At 41.6% G+C, this 9013-nt stretch overlaps 1 non-coding gene across 1 annotated transcript; it reads right to left on the reverse strand.

Moving 5' to 3' along the window:
* Positions 1 to 941: 941 nt before the first annotated feature.
* Positions 942 to 1048, reverse strand: LOC141681626 (small nucleolar RNA R71). The gene has a single exon (XR_012559053.1). It is a non-coding gene; the product is annotated as a small nucleolar RNA R71 (small nucleolar RNA).
* Between the last annotated feature and the right edge of the window lie 7965 nt (positions 1049 to 9013).

The raw sequence follows: 9013 nt of genomic DNA on the forward strand, positions 1-9013 counted from the left end.
AGTAGTAATGAAGTTGTGATCTCATGAGTGTTTTAATATTGTTAATTCGAAGTGTTAATTAAGTGGTTAATTTTAGTAGTTAATTGTAGTTAATATTTAGTCAATAATTTTAAGTGTTAGTGTCTTAACATCGAGAAGTAATCATACATTTGTGAGTGAGTTTAATTGAACAATAATTAGTCTGAGTCTCTGTGGGAACGAACTAGAAAGTATTCTATATTACTTGCGAACACGTATACTTGCGTGTATTATTAGCGCGTGTTTACGCCCTAACAAGTTTTTGGCGCCGCTGCCGGGGACTCGGCGTATTTGTTTAGTTTATGTACTTATCATCATTGGTCGTTAGGACTCAGTGATTAAGACGTATTAGTTACTTATTGTTTCTGGTTGTGTTTCAGGTACTTTAGTGAGCGTTTATGCAAACTCGTTCTCGTACTCGTAAGAGGACTTTAGATACAGCTGAGGAGACAGACGAAGTTCTTGATATTCCGGAGAAGATAGATTTTGAAGATTCGGATTCAGGAAGTGAGCAGAAAGAACCAGTAATCATGGGTGATCGTATTATTCAGGCTGATCCAGCTCTTATGGACTTTTCTCGGCCTAAAATTGATGACATTCAGTCAAGCATTCTTCATCCGGCTATTCAAGCGAACACCTTTAAAATCAAGTCGGGCACTATTCAGATAGTGCAAAATTCTGTTTCTTTTGGAGGTGCTGCGACTGAAGACCCCAAAATGTACATAAGGAATTTTATCGAGATCTGCAGTACTTTCAAGTATAATGGCGTGACTGATGAAGCTATCAAACTGAGGCTTTTCCCATTCTCACTGAGGGACAAAGCTAAGGACTTGTTACATTCTGAACCAGCTGGGTCCATCACTACTTGGAAAGATCTTGCGCAAAAGTTTATGGCGAAGTTTTATCTGATGGCAAAGACTGCTGCTATAAGGAGTGCTCTTACTCAGTTTGTGCAGCAACCTACAGAATCTATGTGCGAAGCTTGGGAACGCTACAAGGAAATGTTGAGAAAGTGTCCACATCATGGAATGCCCGATTGGATGGTGATCACTAGTTTCTATAATGGTTTGGGGGGCCTATCTCGGCCCATGCTCGATGCAGCAGCTGGAGGCGCCTTGTGGGCCAAAAGCTATACTGAGGCTTATAATCTTATCGAGACTATGGCTGCAAATGAGCATCAAAACCCAACTCAGAGGATGATACCTGGGAAGGTAGCAGGTATTCTGGAAGTCGATACAGCCACTGCTATTGCAGCGCAGCTCCAAGCACTGTCTATGAAGGTCGATTCTCTAGCTACATATGGAGTTAATCAAATAGCTATGGTCTGTGAGCTTTGTGCAGGTTCTCATGCTACGGATCAGTGTTCTCTCGTCAACGAATCTGTTCAGTATGTGAGTAATTATCAGCGACAACAACAGCCTGTACCAGCTACTTATCATCCTAACAACAGAAATCATCCAAATTTCAGCTGGGGTAATAATCAGAATGCTATTCAGCCACCATATTAGCAAGGTGTGAGTAAACAGTTCAATCCACCTGAATTCCAGCAACCGCAGCAATATGCTCAAAGGCAATCATATCCTCAACAGGGAAGTGCAGATGCACCTACTAGTGCTGATTTTGAGGAACTTAAGCTATTATGCAAGAGTCAGGCGATTTCTATCAAGACCTTGGAAAATCAAATCGGTCAAATAGCCAATGGAGTGCTCAATCGTCAACCTGGAACACTTCCCAGTGACACGGAAGTGCTAGGCAGGAAGGAAGCTAAAGAGCAAGTCAAGGCTATTACCTTAAGGTCTGGGAAAGTTGCTGATGCTGAAAAGGCAAAAGAAGGAGAAGCTGAAGTTAGAGATGAAGAAGCTAAGCAAAAGGAGAAAGCGGCGGAACCAAGAAAGACTACTGTTGAACACACTCTGCCTGAGGGTAATACAGGGGAGAAACAACTCTATCATCCACCACCTTTCCCTAAGAGATTGCAACAACAAAAGCTGGATAAGCAGTTCGGTAAGTTTCTGGAGGTGTTCAAGAAACTTCACATCAATATACCTTTCGCTGAGGCTCTGGAGCAAATGCCTAGTTATGTGAAGTTTATGAAGAGTATTCTTTCAAAGAAGGTGAAACTGGATGACCTTTAGACCGTTGCTCTAACAGAAGAATGCAGCGCTATTCTGCAGCAAAAGTTACCTCCAAAGCTTAAAGATCCGGGTAGCTTCACCATTCCTTGCACCATTGGCAAGTTGTCGTTTGACGATTGCCTTTGTGATTTGGGAGTAAGCATCAATCTGATGCCGTTGTCGATCTTTAAAAAGTTGGATTTGCCTGATCCAAAACCCACCTTCATGTCTCTACAATTGGCTGATCGTTCTATTACTTACCCAAGGGGCATAGTGGAGGATGTGCTAGTCAAGGTGGATAAGCTCTTCTTTCCTGCAGACTTTGTTATTCTGGATTTCGAGGAAGATAAGAAGATTCCCATAATCTTGGGAAGACCTTTCTTGGCTACTGGCCGTACCTTGATAGATGTGCAGAAAGGTGAACTTACTATGCGGGTGCAGGATCAGGATGTGACCTTCAATGTATTCAAAGCAATGAAATTCCCTACAGAAGATGAGGTGTGCTTAAAAGTGGATGTGATTGATTCTGCAGTTACGTCAGAACTCGATCATATGCTAATGTCTGATGCATTAGAAAAGGCCTTAGTGGGGGATTTTGACAGTGATGATGAAGATGGCAATGAGCAATTACAATTTTTGAATGCTTCTCCCTGGAGGTGAAAGCTGGACATGCCGTTTGAATCTCTTGGTACTTCTAACCTCAAGAATGCTGAAGGAAAGCTCAAACCATCAATTGAGGAAGCACCTACCTTGGAGCTCAAGCCATTACCTGAACACTTGAGGTATGCCTTTTTAGGTGATGCATCTACTTTACCTGTTATTATTGCATTTGACCTTTCAGGTAGTGAGGAAGACAAGCTCTTAAGGATTTTGAGAGAATTCAAATCAGCTATTGGATGGACCATAGCAGACATCAAAGGGATCAGCCCTTCATATTGTATGCATAAAATTCTACTAGAGGAGGGTAGTAAGCCAACTGTTGAGCAACAGCGCAGACTGAATCCTATCATGAAGGAGGTGGTGAAGAAAGAAATTCTGAAATGGCTGGATGCAGGCATCATTTATCCTATTTCTGACAGTTCTTGGGTGAGCCCCGTACAATGTGTACCTAAGAAAGGAGGTATCACTGTGGTAGAAAATGAGAAGAATGAGCTCATCCCCACTCGAACAGTTATAGGATGGAGAGTATGCATGGATTACCGAAAGCTGAACAAGGCCACGAGGAAGGATCACTTCCCTCTTCCATTTATTGATCAGATGCTTGACAGGTTGGCTGGTCAGGAGTATTATTGTCTTCTGGATGGCTACTCAGGGTATAATCAGATTTGTATTGCACCAGAGGATCAGGAAAAGACTACCTTCACTTGTCCATTTGGCACGTTTGCTTTTCGCAGAGTTTTGTTTGGGTTATGTGGCGCACCGGCCACTTTTCAGAGATGTATGATGGCTATATTCTCTGACATGATTGGGAATAATGTTGAGGTGTTCATGGATGACTTCTCCGTCTTTGGACATTCGTATGATGAATGTTTGAATAATCTTCGTGCCGTGCTCAAAAGGTGTGTGGAAATTAATCTGGTGCTCAATTGGGAGAAATGTCATTTTATGGTGCGTGAAGGCATTATTCTGGGGCATAAGTGTTAGGTCCCAATATGTTTGTAGAAGGGGGGTTGAATACAAACTATACCGTTTAATCGAATAAAATGCGGAATAAAAAGGTGAAACAAAATTCAAATTAAATAAAACTTTTATTAAACTTGAAAGGTGTTACAACAACGGTATCTGTTACAAGGGATTAATCTCAAATCAATTATTACAAATCTAGAATAAATTCGACATGAACTTTTTCTATTTTTGCAATAAAAAGATCAAATGCTAAATGCGATTTGAGATTAAGTTCTAGGGATTTTGATCCGCTAGATTGTTACACAAGAACAAGATAAATAATTCTAGTGGTTTGGATTTAACTTTACAATCTAGAATTTTGATCTTGAATAAAGCAGATGAAAAAATGAAATGTTTTGCTTTTGTTTCTGCTGTGTTCTTGACTTGGTTTTTTTTGGATGATTGTCAGAATGAATGTCTTCTGCTTCTTTTATCAAAACAGCCGAATGGAAATGAACTGCAATGACAATCCCGTGGCTCAGCAAGACAATCGGTAGAACTATCTTTAGAGCTAGCAAGACAATCAGAATGAACTAGCAAGACTTTCGGTATGACTATCAATTGTCATACCGATTGTCATAGTAGTTCAAATCATATTGTCTTACTGAATTAATAATAGATTTTAATCTAATAAAAATTCTGAAAACCCTTAATATTAATTCTGAATTAATTAATCAATTAATTCAATTAATCAATAAATTAATCTTTGTAGATATAATTTATTTTCTTAATTAAATTATATGACTTAATTAATTAATAGAGAATTAATATTAATCTTGAGCAGCAACCATTCTTCTGAATATCTTCTGAAAATCACTGAAAATTATGAATCAATTCCACCACTTCAATGTTGACACTCGATGTACTGTGTGGTTCATGAGTGACTAACTTCCGTGACGTTTCTTCATGTCTTGACCTTGATACTCTTGATTTTCTTCAGACTAAATCCTTGTAATTAATTGATACCCTGACGAGATCTTTGTCACTTGATTAAATCCACAATCTTGATTTATATCACTGAGGCTTGATCAATTTCTTGAGCTTCTTCCAGTGAATTAAGTAATCAAGTCTGTAGATGAACAATGCTTCTTAATCCTTTGACATATGTTACTCTGTGAGATCTCTCTGACGATAGATCCACTATTTACTTATTACATTCTTAATTGAGTTGAGTTAAATCCTCGAATAAACAAATAGGCTATGACATATGCCTTTCAATAAGGTCTCTAGCAAGGGTCTTGAGGTGGATAAAGCCAAGGTGGGAGTCATTAAAAATCTTCCACCTCCTATTTCTGTGAAAGGAATCCGTAGTTTTCTTGGTCATGCGGGTTTTTATCGGCGGTTCATCAAGGACTTTTCAAAGATATCTAAGCCGTTGTGCAACTTGCTCGAGAAAGATGTGCCTTTCAAATTTGATGATGAATGTTTGACGGTATTCGAGACTCTCAAGAAGAGTTTAATCACTGTACCAGTTATTACAGCACCGGATTGGACAGAGCCTTTTGAGATGATGTGTGATGCGAGTGATTATGCGGTAGGTGCAGTTCTTGGGCAGCACAAGAATAATCTCTTTCATGTGGTCTACTATGCTAGTAAGACCTTAAATGGGGCCCAAATGAACTACACCACTACTGAGAAGGAGCTCTTGGCTATAGTCTTTGGTTTCGAGAAATTTTGATCTTATCTGCTTGGGACAAAAGTGACAGTATTCATTGATCATGCGGCCATTCGCTATTTGGTTTCCAAGAAGGATTCGAAGCCGAGACTCATTCGTTGAGTGCTCTTACTTCAGGAATTTGAGTTAGAGATCAAGGATCGAAAAGGTACTGAGAATCAAGTAGCTGACCATCTCTCTAGATTGGAGAATCCCGAGTCTACTTCACAGGATAAGACATTGATCAACGAATCTTTTCCGGATGAGCAGTTGTTCGCAGTTCAGGAGGAAGAGCCATGGTTTGCAGATATTGTAAACTATCTTGTCAGCAATATAATGCCTCCTAATTTAACCCCAGCTCAAAAGAAGAAGTTTCTGCATGAGGTGAAGTGGTATATGTAGGATGAACCATATTTGTTTAGACATGGAGCTGACCAGATCATCAGGAGATGTATCCCGTTCTGTGAGACGGAGGGGATATTACGAGACTGCCACTCCACAGTTTATGGTGGACACTATGGTGGTGAGAAGACGGCAGCTTGTATTCTGCAAGCAGGTTTTTTCTGGCCTACTTTGTTTAAGGACGCTCATCAGTTTGTTTTAAGGTGTGATCGTTTCCAAAGAGTGGGAAATTTGACGAGAAAGGATGAGATGCCGTTAAATGTGATGCTTGAAGTCAAGGTCTTTGATGTTTGGGGAATCGATTTCATGGGGCCTTTTGTCTCGTCCTGCAATAATCAGTACATCTTGCTGGCAGTCGATTATGTCTCAAAATGGGTAGAAGTCAAAGCTCTACCGATAAATAATGCAAAGGCAGTGTTGAATTTTCTTTATAAGCAGATTTTCACAAGGTTTAGAACGCCTTGGGTAATCATAAGTGATGAAGGGTCGAATTTCTGCAACCGTAAGTTCACTTCTATGATGCAGTGTTATAATGTGAATCATCGAGTTGCTACTGCCTATCATCCGTAAACAAATGGTCAAGCGGAAGTGTCTAACGGAGAGATCAAGCGCATTCTATAGAAGGTTGTTTGTCCGTCAAGGAAGGATTGGTCTTTAAAGCTCGATGAAGCTGTTTGGGCTTACAGAACAGCATACAAAACTCCACTTGGTATGTCCCCGTTTCAACTGGTGTATGGTAAGGGATGTCATTTACCTGCGGATCTTGAGCATAAGGCTTATTGGGCGTTGAAAAAGTTGAACCTGGATTTAGATGCAGCTGGTAAGAAGAGAATGCTTCAGCTTAATGAACTTGATGAATTTCGACTTCAAGCGTACAAGAATAACAAAATGTACAAGGAAAAGGTGAAGAGGTGGCACGATAGGAAGCTACATCCTAAGTTATTCGTGCCGGGGCAAAAAGTTCTCTTATTCAACTCTCGTCTCCGACTTTTTCCTGGGAAGTTGAAATCAAGGTGGTCTGGACCTTTTATTGTCAAAACTGTGTTTCCACATGGAGCGGTGGAGATTTTTGAGAACGATCTGGACCAAGCATTCAAGGTTAATGGTCAGCGTTTGAAGCACTACTATGGGGACACGGCAAACCGAGAAGTGGTTAGTGCCGTTTTATTGTCAACTTGAGGAAGGTACGCAACGTCAAGCTAATGACGAAAAAGAAGCGATGCGTGAGAGGCAACCCATAATTTGTTGTTACAGGAACCCTTATAAGTTAATAACCTATCCAAAACCACAAAAAAATCAGAAAAACCGGGCTCGAAATTTTTTTTCCCAGAGACCTCCTGAGCGCCCGCTCAGCTCTGCTGAGCGCCCGCTCAGCCCTGCTGAGCGCCCGCTCAGCTTTAATGAGCGACCGCTCAGGTCGGCTGCCATAAATTTTTTAAAATTCATAACAAATCCAAAAAAAAATCAAAAAATCAAAAAAAAAAAAATTACAGCCCCATTACCCACGATTTCTTTTCCCCATTACCCCATGATTTTATCCCTCAAACTCATTCCTAATCTTATTTTAACCTAATCCATACCCTATATATACATACACCTATCATATACATCTCCCACACACTTTCTACACTCAAACTCTCTCGCAAACACAAAAACACTATTCTCAAGCACTTTTATTCATATTCAATGGCACCCAAGAGAGCAAGGACTATTGATAGCAGCAGCACAGTCCCTACTGCTGATTAATCGAGGGGTACTGCTGCGAGGCCTTGGTTGAATGACAGAGCTGCGGAGGAGGAGTACACTAGGATTTTGGGGAAGCCGGTTCTGAAGGAGAGGGGTTTTTTACCATCGGGGAGGGATGGTGAGTTGCTCCCTATGATTGCAGAGAAGGGGTGGATAGCTTTCTGTGAGTCGCCTGAAGCAGTGCCGATGAGCGTGGTTCGCGAGTTCTATGCGAACGCGAAGGCCGAGAAGAATGGGTTTTCTGTGGTCCGAGGGCTGACGGTTGATTATCACCCAGCGGCGATTCGCCGTGTGATTAGGCAGCGAGAGAGGAAGCCCGAGGAGGAGAACTGGAATGAGAAGACTGCTGAGGATTTCGACTTGGATTTGATTTGTGCTACTCTCTGTAGGCCGGGAACAATTTGGACCTTCAGGACAGGAACTAATGAGTATCGTCACTTCCCGGCGATCGCTATGAATAGGTATGCCCGTGCATGGAATGTATTTATTTGTGCAAATATTTTGCCTTCTTCGCATGCAAATGAGGTCACAGTTGAGAGAGCACAGTTATTGTGGGGAATTTTGAATGAGGAGTACTATGTGGACCTTGGTGAGTTCATCTACCAAGGGATTCTGAAGTTTTTGAGGGGAGCTAAGCACATGAACATCCCTTATGCATCCACGGTCACGAAGCTTTGCCGAGCAGTGGGAGTGAACTGGCCATCTCATGAGCAGTTGCAGTTGCCGACCGCTCCGATTGATTCTGGGACTCTGAATGGGATGCAGGAGTGGACCGGTGGTGAGCCCGAGGAGCATGGGATGGGTTATCGTCTTCCAGGAGGGCGTCCAGCACGAGGTGCTACTATGGCTAGGCCTAGGTGTGATGAGGCTGGTTCTTCGAGAACTCAGGTCGGTGCTGGGATGGCAGATACCCAGTATAGGAGGCTGTCACGGCGGATGGATGCCATGTACGAGACGCAGAGCAGGTTTGCTCAGGAGATCACCCTTGCATTAGGGACTGCTTTTCGGGGCCTTGGAGCTGACATCCAGTGGCCAGTTTTTGGTGAGGACTCTGCATACCCGCCGCCTGATACTCCACCCACTGAGGGTGATGATGATGACTCCGAGTAAGTATACCCTGTGTTCCTTTCTACTACCTTCACTGGGGATAGTGAAGATTTTAAGTTTGGGGGTGGTAGTTAAGGAATTTTGTGTGTGTGTGTCATATAGTTGCATATTCATGATAGTTTAGTTCATATAGTTGCATAATTTTTGCCATATAGTTTTTTTATTTATTTATATCTTTATTTGTTTCTCATATCGTATAGCTCATGCATATGCCATGATCCTTTTTGCGATGATTTATCTACTAATTTGTGATGTTGATACGAGTGTAGTGATGGCATTAAAGTGATGATTGAGTCGTGTAAGTTGT

This window comes from Apium graveolens, chromosome 8 (assembly GCF_009905375.1).
Source record: "Apium graveolens cultivar Ventura chromosome 8, ASM990537v1, whole genome shotgun sequence".
Lineage (NCBI taxonomy): Eukaryota > Viridiplantae > Streptophyta > Magnoliopsida > Apiales > Apiaceae > Apium > Apium graveolens.